Raw genomic sequence first — 12,466 nt, 5'->3', positions numbered from 1 at the left:
TTCAGGACCCTGTCTTTCAAAGATATTTCGTTTTAATCCAAATAACTTCACAGATCTTCATTGTAAAGGGTTTAAACACTGTTTCCCATGCTTGTTCCATGAACCATAAATAATGAATGAACATTCACCTGTGGAACGGTCGTTAAGACACTAACAGCTTACAGACGGTAGGCAATTAAGGTCACAGTTATGAAAACTTAGGACACTAAAAAGGCCTTTCAACTGACTCGGAAAAACACCAAAAGAAAGATGCCCAGGGTCCCTGCTCATCTGCGTGAACGTGTCTTAGGCATGCTGCAAGGAGGCATGAGAACTGCAGATGTGGCCAGGGCAATAAATTGCGATGTCCGTACTGTGAGACGCCTAAGACAGCGCTACAGGGAGACAGGACGGACAGCTGATTGTCCTCGCAGTGGCAGACCACCTGTAATAACACCTGCACAGGATCGGTATAGCTGAACATCACACCTGCGGGGCAGGTACAGGATGACAACAACAGCTGCCCGAGTTACACCAGGAATGCACAATCACTCCATCAGTGCTCAGACTGTCCGCAATAGGCTGAGAGAGGCTGGACTGAGGGCTTGTAGGCCTGTTGTAAGGCAGGTCCTCACCAGACATCACCGGCAACAACGTCGCCTATGGGCACAAACCCATCGTCACTGGACCAGACAGGACTGGCAAAAAGTGCTCTTCACTGACGAGTCGCGGTTTTGTCTCACCAGGGGTGATGGTTGGATTCGCATTTATCGTCGAAGGAATGAGCGTTACGAGGCCTGTACTCTGGAGCGGGATCGATTTAGAGGTGGAGGGTCCGTCATGGTCTGGGGCGGTGTGTCACAGCATCATCGGACTGAGCTTGTTGTCATTGCAGGCAATCTCAACGCTGTGCGTTACAGGGAAGACATCCTCCTCCCTCATGTGGTACCCTTCCTGCAGGCTCATCCTGACATGACCCTCCAGCATGACAATGCCACCAGCCGTACTGCTGGTTCTGTGCGTGATTTCCTGCAAGACAGGACTTGGGTATCGTGGGGTAACATCTCACAGCAAGAACTGGCAAATCTGATGCAGTCCATGAGGAGGTACCTAATGCAGCTGGTGGCCACACCAGATACTGACTGTTACTTTTGATTTCAACCCCCCCCTTTGTTTAGGGACACATTATTCCATTTCTGTTAGTCACATGTCTCTGGAACTTGTTCAGTTTATGTCTCAGTTGTTAAATATAAAAACAGGCTGGTTTATAGGACTCTACGTTAGTCTCTGTCTGGTTCAACGCTACAGCCCCACAGGCTGGTTTATAGGACTCTACCTTAGTCTCTGTCTGGTTCAACGCTACAGCCCCACAGGTGTATTTTGGGTCTGACAGTGTGACAGATAATCAGTGCCATCTATAAACTACATAAATGGATGGTTTAATCTGTATTGTTTTCACTGATAGAAACACAATGTGACATGAAAACAGCTGGCTGTTATTGTTATTACTGATGGGACCAGCGGGGTTCTGATGTGACCAGCATGGTTCTGATGTGACCAGCGTGGTTCTGATGGGACCAGCAGGGTTCTGATGGGACCAGCGTGGTTCTGATGTGACCAGCGTGGTTCTGATGGGACCAGCAGGGTTCTGATGGGACCAGCGTGGTTCTGATGGGACCAGCGTGGTTCTGATGTGACCAGCGTGGTTCTGATGGGACCAGCGTGGTTCTGATGTGACCAGCGGGGTTCTGATGGGACCAGCATGGTTCTGATGGGACCAGCATGGTTCTGATGTGACCAGCGGGGTTCTGATGGGACCAGCGGGGTTCTGATGTGACCAGCGTGGTTCTGATGGGACCAGCATGGTTCTGATGTGACCAGCGGGGTTCTGATGGGACCAGCGGGGTTCTGATGTGACCAGCGTGGTTCTGATGGGACCAGCATGGTTCTGATGTGTCCAGCGTGGTTCTGATGTGTCCAGCGTGGTTCTGATGTGACCAGCAGGGTTCTGATGTGACCAGCGTGGTTCTGATGGGACCAGCATGGATTCTGATGTGACCAGCATGGTTCTGATGTGACCAGAGGGGTTCTGATGTGACCAGCGTGGTTCTGATGTGACCAGCATAGTTCTGATGTGACCAGCGTGGTTCTGATGTGACCAGCAGGGTTCTGATGTGACCAGCAGGGTTCTGATGTGACCAGCGTGGTTCTGATGTGACCAGCGTGGTTCTGATGTGACCAGCGTGGTTCTGATGTGACCAGTGACCAGCGTGGTTCTGATGTGACCAGCGTGGTTCTGATGTGACCAGCATGGTTCTGATGTGACCAGCGTGGTTCTGATGGGACCAGCGGGGTTCTGATGGGACCAGCGTGGTTCTGATGTGACCAGAGGGGTTCTGATGGGACCAGCAGGGTTCTGATGTGACCAGCGTGGTTCTGATGTGACCAGAGGGGTTCTTATGTGACCAGCGTGGTTCTGATGTGACCAGCGTGGTTCTGATGTGACCAGAGGGGTTCTGATGTGACCAGCAGGGTTCTGATGTGACCAGCGTGGTTCTGAAGGGACCAGCAGGGTTCCGATGGGACCAGCGTGGTTCTGATGGGACCAGCGTGGTTCTGATGTGACCAGCATGGTTCTGATGTGACCAGCGTGGTTCTGATGGGACCAGCATGGTTCTGATGTGACCAGCATAGTTCTGATGTGACCAGCATGGTTCTGATGTGACCAGCATAGTTCTGATGTGTCCAGCATAGTTCTGATGGGACCAGCGTGGTTCGGATGTGACCAGCGTGGTTCTGATGTGTCCAGCATGGTTCTGATGGGACCAGCGTGGTTCTGATGGGACCAGCGTGGTTCTGATGTGTCCAGCATTGTTATGATGTGACCAGCATGGTTCTGATGTGACCAGCGTGGTTCTGATGTGTCCAGCATGGTTCTGATGGGACCAGCGTGGTTCTGATGGGACCAGCGTGGTTCTGATGGGACCAGCATGGTTCTGATGTGACCAGCGTAGTTCTGATGTGACCAGCGTGGTTCTGATGTGACCAGCGTGGTTCTGATGTGACCAGCATGGTTATGATGTGACCAGCATGGTTATGATGTGACCAGCGTGGTTCTGATGGGACCAGCGTGGTTCTGATGGGACCAGCATGGTTCTGATGGGACCAGCATAGTTCTGATGGGACCGGCGTGGTTCTGATATTTTTTGTGAGCCATTTTTATGCTTCTTTGTTGTGGAATCAGATGTTTTAATGAAATGTAATTTTTGGACAGTACTGTAACGACCCTGGGTTTATATTTAGACCTGCTCCCTGCCTGTTCATTACAGTACTTTATCAGATGTGTCAATAGGATTTGAAGTATATCGCGTCGTTGCCATGTGTTTTAATGCATCACTGTTAATAACTGAAACGCATGAGGAGACGCGCTTAATAAATACAGATATCTACATTTATTCTACGAGTTATTTCAGAGTTTTGATTAGTGTTGGTACATCGACTGTATTGTTTACCCCAATTATTAATAAACCCGGTCCTTATGAATTGTGAAATGTAAAAAACATGTTTTGATTTACTACTATGTCACTACGAGTTTACTGAGTGGAGATATTTTGTATTTGTTGACTGAAAGTCGAGGTAATCTGTGAGTTAAGATAGTGGTTTGGTTGGTGTTGATATGGGAAGACTTTCCTCTACTGCCGCTAGTCGCTCTGAGGACAAAGAACCAAATGGGTCAGACTGGAGAAACCAGGATCTCTGGCTGCCTGGAAACGTTACAGCTCCTGCTACACAAACGGTACCGGAGGCCACAGACATATCTAGAGCTCATCCGACGTCCCGTTTATTGTTGACGGGGTTTTGTTGTTGTTGTTGTTGTTGTGTGTGGATACAATTGTAGTTTTTTTTTCCTCTTCCCGAGAATGATGATCGTTATTTCACATCGTCGACCGTTTGCGCCGCAGTTTTAAAGGGACTGAGGGAAGGCAAGGTGCTTTCTTCTTCCTCCTTCCTCCTCCTCCTCCTCCTCCTCCTCCTCCTCCTTCCTCTCCTCCTCCTCCTCCTCCTCGGACAGACGAGAAAGAGCCTGGAAAACAGCTTGTGAATGTAAAAAATAAAATGTTCTCAACATGGCTGTGTGGAGTCGTTGAACGGATGTCGTATCCTCTGGACCTCGTTTCAATGGTCCACTTGTCTGGTGTGGATGTTATTACTTCCTGAACCCCAAACCACCTATAAGAGCATCGCTTACAAGACACCGGGACACAGTTTTAATAATCAATCCGTCTATTCTCGTCTAGAGACAACAAATATTACGTGGTTTAAATGAATGGGCCATAAGACTTCCTTAAACTGCGTATGTGTCTAATGAACAGAAAACCCTTGTCGGATTTCAGTCTATTTTCCGACCACCAGTTTATTGGGTTAGTTTGAACCAGCACACAGACAAAGGTAGGTGGGAAATAACCTCAAATCTGTCCTGTATATTACAACACTGATGCGATGTTTTTTATTTTATAGGTATTACGTGTTGTTATCTGAGATGAGATGATATCTCAACAGATAATAATCTTATGTTGTTGTTTTTTTTTTTTTTGTTTGTTGTTATTATCAAATCGAAAAAAAAAGACGTATTTTCATAAAGATTGCATCACAAAGGTGGTCGTACTTCGGTTCCGGTTGATGGTTGGTAGCGTGACGCTGATCTGGCCGGTGGACCGGTTATTTATGTTATGTCCGTGGAGGAAAGGGACCGGTAACGGTGACGTTCAACTGCAAGAAATAAAAATTATCCACGAGTCAACCCGGTCTCAAAGCATTTCGTATTATTCTTTACAACAAACAACAAACAACAACAAAAAATCCGATTAACTCCATTTAGTATGATATGTTACGTTTCGTATGGTAGGCTATGTATTCATTTATGGATGTCCATCATCTATTTCGTATAATAATAATGTTACAAATTACGAATTTATATGATTTTTTTATTTTTTTATGTCCAGTATGAAGGAAGTTAAAGAGGTTGTTTCGCTAGCCAATGCTAACTAGTGTTAGCGCTAATGACTGGAAGTCTATGGGTATCTGTGCTTTGCCCCCTATCCTGACCTAAGTGTGTGTGTATAATATAACAGTGGATAGAACAGAGCAGAATACAATAGATCTTTATTGTCCCTGAAGGGGAAAGGTAGTTCTTTTGCAGCAAAATTCGATACAGACATGAAAACCTAAGGTATAGAAACCCCAGTACTGTCGAGAGGAGATTGTTATCCATACAGCTGGATTTTATCCCCCGTCCCCCGTCCCCGTCCCCGTCCCTTCTCTGAAGACCGTACAGAACCTGAATAAGACGGCCCCAAAATGGCACCCTATTCCCTTTATAGTACACAGCCTTCACCACAGCCTTTTGGTCAGAAGCACTGCCCTGTAAAGGGTAAAGGGTATCATTTGGGATGAAAGGCTAAGACATTACATAAACAGTGTCATAACAGATCTCCTGGCTCTTATCGGGACCCAGCTCTGGCTCTAACCGGGACCCAGCTCTGGCTCTTATCGGGACCCAGCTCTGGCTCTAACCGGGACCCAGCTCTGGCTCTAACCGGGACCCAGCTCTGGCTCTAACCGGGACCCAGCTCTGGCTCTAACCGGGACCCAGCTCTGGCTCTAACCGGGACCCAGCTCTGGCTCTAACCGGGACCCAGCTCTGGCTCTAACCGGGACCCAGCTCTGGCTCTAACCGGGACCCAGCTCTGGCTCTAACCGGGACCCAGCTCTGGCTCTTACCGGGACCCAGCTCTGGCTCTAACCGGGACCCAGCTCTGGCTCTAACCGGGACCCAGCTCTGGCTCTAACCGGGACCCAGCTCTGGCTCTAACCGGGACCCAGCTCTGGCTCTTACCGGGACCCAGCACTGGCTCTAACCGGGACCCAGCTCTGGCTCTAACCGGGACCCAGCTCTGGCTCTAACCGGGACCCAGCTCTAACCGGGACCCAGCTCTGATTCTAACCGGGACCCAGCTCTAACCGGGACCCAGCTCTGGCTCTAACCGGGACCCAGCTCTGGCTCTAACCGGGACCCAGCTCTGGCTCTAACCGGGACCCAGCTCTGGCTCTAACCGGGACCCAGCTCTGGCCCTAACCGGGACCCAGCTCTGGCTGCAGAACAGTTATAACTATGTAACACACACACACACACACACACACACACACACACACACACACACACACACACACACACACACACACACACACACACACACACACACACACACACACACACACACACACACACTCTCTCTCACACTCACACACCCTTTCTCTCTCTTTCTCTCCCTCTATCTCCCTCTCTCTCCCTCTCCCCTCTCTCTCCCTTCCCCTCCTCCTCTCTCTTACTCTCCCTCTCTCCCTCTCCCCTCTCTCTCCCTTCCCCTCCTCCTCTCTCTTTCTCTCCCTCTCTCCCTCCCCCTCTCTCTCTCCCCTCCCCCGTCTCTCTCACTCCCCTCCACTCTGTCTCTCTCTCTCATGTATGTCTCCCAGACCTCCTTAACAGCTCCTGTAGTAGAACCCCATGGTAATCCCAGACCTCCTTAACAGCTCCTGTAGTAGAACCCCATGGTAATCCCAGACCTCCTTAACAGCTCCTGTAGTAGAACCCCATGGTAATCCCAGACCTCCTTAACAGCTCCTGTAGTAGAACGGTAATCCAGACCTCCTTAACAGCTCCTGTAGTAGAACGGTAATCCCAGTGATCAGATTAGCAGCAGAGCTGGAGGAGATAACATCAGAAGGACTGATACTGTTCCTTCTTCAGGAATCAAGGAGGGAGCAAAGTTCTGCTGGGAGGAGAGACGTGGACTGAGAGAAGAGAGAGAGAGAGAGACGTAGACTGAGAGAAGAGCGAGAGAGACGTGGACTGAGAGAAGAGAGCAGGAGAGAGACCTGGACTGAGAGAAGGAGAGAGAGAGAAGGAGAGAGACGTGGACTGAGAGAAGAGAGAGAGAGAGAGACGTGGACTGAGAGAAGAGAGAGAGAGACGTGGACTGAGAGAAGAGCGAGAGAGACGTAGACTGAGAGAAGAGAGAGAGAGACCTGGACTGCGACGAGAGAGAGAGAGAAGGAGAGAGACGTGGACTGAGAGAAGAGGGAGACAGACATGGACTGAGAGGAGCAGGAGAGAGACCTGGGCTGAGAGAAGAGAGAGAGAGACGTAGACTGAGAGAAGAGCGAGAGAGAGAGACGTGGACTGAGAGAAGAGAGAGAGAGACGTGGACTGAGAGAAGAGAGAGAGAGACGTGGACTGAGAGAAGAGAGAGAGAGACGTGGACTGAGAGAAGAGCGAGAGAGACGTAGACTGAGAGAAGAGAGAGAGAGACCTGGACTGCGACGAGAGAGAGAGAGAAGGAGAGAGACGTGGACTGAGAGAAGAGGGAGACAGACATGGACTGAGAGGAGCAGGAGAGAGACCTGGGCTGAGAGAGGAGGGAGAGAGACCTGGACTGAGAGAGGAGGGAGAGAGACCTGGACTGAGAGAGGAGGGAGAGAGACCTGGACTGCGACGAGAGAGAGAGAGAGAGAAGGAGAGAGACGTGGACTGAGAGAAGAGAGAGTGTGGGAGAAGGAAGGAGAGTGAGAGAAGGTGAGACAGAGCTGAACTGTGGACCTGTAGAGGTATTAATGCAGACCTGCTTCCAGGTTGTTGGTGAGTAATGAGCTACACACCAAGTACATACAGTCGGAAGTTTACATACATCTTCGCCAAATATATTTAAACTCACTTTTTCACAATTCCTGACATTTAATCCTAGTAAAAATTCCCTGTTTTAGGTCAGTTAGAATCACCACTTTATTTTAAGAATGTGAAATGTCAGAATAATAGTAGAGAGAATGATTTATTTCAGCTTTTATTTCTTTCATCACATTCCCAGTGGGTCAGAAGTTTACATAAACTCAATTAGTATTTGGAAGTATTGCCTTTAAATTGTTTAACTTGGGTCAAACATTTCGGGTAGCCTGCTGCCACCCCCGTGCTTCACGGTTGGGATGGTGTTCTTCGGCTTGCAAGCCTCCCCCTTTTACCTCCAAACATAACGATGGTCATTATGGCCAAACAGTTCTATTTTTGTTTCATCAGACCAGAGGACATTTCTCCAAAAAGTATGATCTTTGTCCCCATGTGCAGTTGCAAACCGTAGTCTGGCTTTTTTTATGGCGGTTTTGGAGCAGTGGCTTCTTCCTTGCTGAGCGGCCTTTCAGGTTATGTTGATATAGGACTCGTTTAACTGTGAATATAGATACTTTGGTACCTGTTTCCTCCAGCATCTTCACAAGGTCCTTTGCTGTTGTTCTGGGATTGATTTGCACTTTTTGCACCAAAGTACGTTCATCTCTAGGAGACAGAACGAGTCTCCTTCCTGAGCGGTATGACGGCTGCGTGGTCCCATGGTGTTTATACTTGCATACTATTGTTTGTACAGATGAATGTGGTACCTTCAGGCATTTGGAAAATACTCCCAAGGATGAACCAGACTTGTGGAGGTCTACAATTTGTTTTCTGAGGTCTTGGCTGATTTCTTTTGATTTTCCCATGATGTCAAGCAAAGAGGCACTGAGTTTGAAGGTAGGCCTTGAAATACATCCACAGGTACACCTCCAATTGACTAAAATCATGTCAATTAGCCTATCAGAAGCTTCTAAAGCCATGACATAATTTTCTGCAATTTTCCAAGCTGTTTAACGTCTCAGTCATCTTAGTGTATGTAAACTTCTGACCCACTGGAATTGTGATACAGTGAATTATAAGTGAAATAATCTGTCTGTAAACAATTGTTGGAAAAATGACTTGTGTCATGCACAAAGTAGATGTCCTAACGAACTTGCCAAAACTATAGTTTGTTAACAAGAAATTTGTGAAATGACTTTAATGACTCCAACCTAACTGTATGTAAACTTCCGACTTCAACTGTACCAACAACCCGTTGGTATAGGGGTTATATTGTGATATATAGGGGTTATATTGTGATATATAGGGGTTATATTGTGATATAAAGGGGTTATATTGTGATATATAGGGGTTATATTGTGATATATTGGGGTTATATTGTGATATATAGGGGTTATATTGTGATATATAGGGGTTATGTTGTGATATATAGGGGTTATATTGTGATATATAGGGGTTATATTGTGATATATAGGGGTTATATTGTGATATATAAGGGTTATATTGTGATATATAGGCCTATCAACCCGTTGGTATAGGGGTTATATTGTGATATATAGGGGTTATATTGTGATATATTGGGGTTATATTGTGATATATAGGGGTTATATTGTGATATATTGGGGTTATATTGTGATGTATAGGGGTTATATTGTGATATATAGGGGTTATATTGTGATATATTGGGGTTATATTGTGATATATAGGCCTATCAACCCGTTGGTATAGGGGTTATATTGTGATATATAGAGGTTATATTGTGATATATAGGGGTTATATTGTGATATATAGGGGTTATATTGTGATATATAGGGGTTATATTGTGATATAGAGGGGTTATATTGTGGTATATAGGGGTTATATTGTGATATATAGGGGTTATATTGTGGTATATAGGGGTTATGTTGTGATATATAGGGGTTATATTGTGATATATAGGGGTTATATTGCGATATATAGGGGTTATATTGTGGTATATAGGGGTTATATTGTGATATATAGGGGTTATATTGTGATATATAGGCCTATAGTCCTGACATGCCTATTGGAGCCACAGTCGGGGTCCACACCGGACGGTGGGAGAGTTTGGTTTCAGTTGGTTGTAGTTTTTAGTCACGAACAGAACATTCTGTTCACATTGTTGTAACTCTGTTCTATTTTGTCCTTATGCTTAAACTGACAGAGACAACAGAAGCGTCGTCTCCTCCCTCAGTAGAGACTCGTAGACAGATTGGGGGCTGATGGACTATTTTTAGGGGACGTTTTTTCTCTTTTAGCTACAAGACCTACAGCTTGGTTCTTCTCTGTCACGTTTCCTCTTCAAGGCTTGTGGTGACGAAACAAGGCCGTTGTTGAGAGAGAGAGAAGTTGGAGACGTTTCTTCTTGTTTTTCTTGGTTAACGTTATGTCGTTGTTTTGTCTCTGTGCTGTGTAATCCGTTTCGTAACCCTGAGTCCGGTTGGTTTAGTGGCAGGCAGAGCCGGGGTTGTGGGAGTACAGAATAACATGGTTTATGGTTTTACATAGGAATAGGCTGGACTCTTGAGTCGTCCTGATAACTGTGTTCTTTGGACCCTTTAAATAAAATAGAAAGCGACAGAGAGAGAGGAAGAGGAGGGGGGGAGGTAGCAGAGAGAGGAAGAGGAGGGGGGGGAGGTAGAAGAGAGAGGAAGAGGAGGGGGGAGGTAGAGAGAGAGGTAGCAGAGAGAGAGGTAGCAGAGAGAGGAAGAGGAGGGGGGGAGGTAGAGAGAGAGGAAGAGGAGGGGGGGAGGTAGAGAGAGAGAGGAAGAGGAGGGGGGAGGTAGCAGAGAGAGAGGGGAGGTAGAAGAGAGAGAGGTAGCAGAGAGAGGAGGGGGAGGGGGGGAGGTAGCAGAGAGAGGAGGGGGAGGGGGGGAGGTAGCAGAGAGAGAGGTAGCAGAGAGAGGGGGGAGGTAGAAGAGAGAGAGGTAGCAGAGAGAGGAGGGGGAGGGGGGGGAGGTAGCAGAGAGAGAGGTAGCAGAGAGAGGAAGCAGAGAGAGAGAGGTAGCAGAGAGAGAGGAAGAGGAGGGGGGGTGAGGTAGCAGAGAGAGGTAGCAGAGAGAGAGGAAGAGGAGGGGGGGTGAGGTAGCAGAGAGAGGTAGCAGAGAGAGAGAGGAAGCAGAGAGAAAGGAAGAGGAGGGGGGGAGGTAGCAGAGAGAGAGGAAGAGGGGGGGAGGTAGCAGAGAGAGAGGAAGAGGAGGGGGGGAGGTAGCAGAGAGAGGAGGGGGAGGGGGGGAGGTAGCAGAGAGAGGAAGCAGAGAGAGGAAGAGGAGGGGGGGAGGTAGCAGAGAGAGAGGTAGCAGAGAGAGAGGAAGAGGAGGGGGGGAGGTAGCAGAGAGAGAGGAAGAGGAGGTGGGGAGGTAGCAGAGAGAGAGGTAGCAGAGAGAGAGGAAGAGGAGGGGGGGAGGTAGCAGAGAGAGAGAGAGAGGAGGGGGGGGGGGGTAGCAGAGAGAGAGGAAGAGGAGGGGGGGAGGTAGCAGAGAGAGAGGAAGAGGAGGGGGGAGGTAGCAGAGAGAGAGGAAGAGGAGGGGGGAGGTAGCAGAGAGAGAGGAAGAGGAGGGGGGGAGGTAGCAGAGAGAGAGGAAGAGGAGGGGGGGAGGTAGCAGAGAGAGAGGAAGAGGAGGGGGGGAGGTAGCAGAGAGAGAGGAAGAGGAGGGGGGGAGGTAGCAGAGAGAGAGGAAGAGGAGGGGGGGGAGGTAGCAGAGAGAGAGGTAGCAGAGAGAGAGGAAGAGGAGGGGGGAGGTAGCAGAGAGAGAGGAAGAGGAGGGGGGAGGTAGCAGAGAGAGAGGAAGAGGAGGGGGGAGGTAGCAGAGAGAGAGGAAGAGGAGGGGGGAGGTAGCAGAGAGAGAGGAAGAGGAGGGGGGGAGGTAGCAGAGAGAGAGAGAGAGATTAGTTTAGTGCTGTGTGAAAGGCTGGCAGACTGTCTAATTGAGCCACTGCCAGCCAGGATCTTTTCAGAGCAGGCTCTTTCTTCACCAAGTCTGAAACCAAAATGGTACTACTTTTATCCAAGGCCAATAGGGAATGGGATGCTATTTGAGATGCAGACCATTTCCTGTCTCTGTATCTCATGATGTAAACTATCGTGTCGGGGGGGTTGAATGGGATGCTATTTGAGATGCAGACCATTTCCTGTCTCTGTATCTCATGATGTAAACTATCGTGTCGGGGGGGGTTGAATGGGATGCTATTTGAGATGCAGACCATTTCCTGTCTCTGTATCTCATGATGTAAACTATCGTGTCGGGGGGGGGTTGAATGGGATGCTATTTGAGATGCAGACCATTTCCTGTCTCTGTATCTCATGATGTAAACTATCGTGTCGGGGGGGGTTGAATTAACAAGTCTCGAGTCGCCACTTTCTACTTCAACGATTTCGACAGCTCTGCACATGCTGCTTACTCCGGACCAGGACCTGATCCCAAGGGACTGAAAGAGGAAGTGGCGTGTCAGGCGAAGCGGCGTCCTTGACGAGACTACGTCGACAAGCAAATAGACCCGCAAATTTCCCCCTCGATCTCTAATGTTACAGGAAGTCTCAAGTTTTAAGTTCGACTGAGAAGCTGTAATCCACACTATTTACCAGGAGAGTTCATCTATATGTTTTGATAGCTGTCTATTTCCCACCGTAAACCCACGCTTGGCGTTAAGACTGCACTCAAAGAGAATAGGGCCATAAGTAAACAAGACAATGTACATTCAGAGGCTGTCCTTTTTTTTCTTGGCCAGTGATTTTAATGCAAGGGAAACTGA

The 12,466-nt window shown here is 48.2% G+C and overlaps 1 protein-coding gene and 1 long non-coding RNA gene across 2 annotated transcripts in view; both read left to right on the top strand.

Annotated features, from left to right (window-relative positions):
- The first annotated feature begins 4,021 nt into the window (after nucleotides 1-4,021).
- On the top strand, nucleotides 4,022-6,871 carry LOC115189840 (uncharacterized). Its single transcript, XR_003877016.1, has 2 exons — nucleotides 4,022-4,428; nucleotides 6,788-6,871. It is a non-coding gene; the product is annotated as an uncharacterized LOC115189840 (long non-coding RNA).
- A 670-nt stretch (nucleotides 6,872-7,541) lies between these two features.
- The window catches only part of LOC115189833 (MANSC domain-containing protein 1), a 14,125-nt gene continuing 9,200 nt past the window's right edge, over nucleotides 7,542-12,466 (top strand). The window contains exon 1 of the mRNA XM_029748344.1: nucleotides 7,542-7,675. The gene's annotated coding sequence lies outside the window, so the exon portion shown is untranslated. The remainder of the gene's footprint in view (nucleotides 7,676-12,466) is intronic.

This window comes from Salmo trutta, unplaced genomic scaffold, assembly GCF_901001165.1.
Source record: "Salmo trutta unplaced genomic scaffold, fSalTru1.1, whole genome shotgun sequence".
NCBI lineage: Eukaryota > Metazoa > Chordata > Actinopteri > Salmoniformes > Salmonidae > Salmo > Salmo trutta.
The sequence above is the reverse complement of the archived record's forward strand: the minus strand, read 5'-3'. Positions and strand labels throughout refer to the sequence as shown.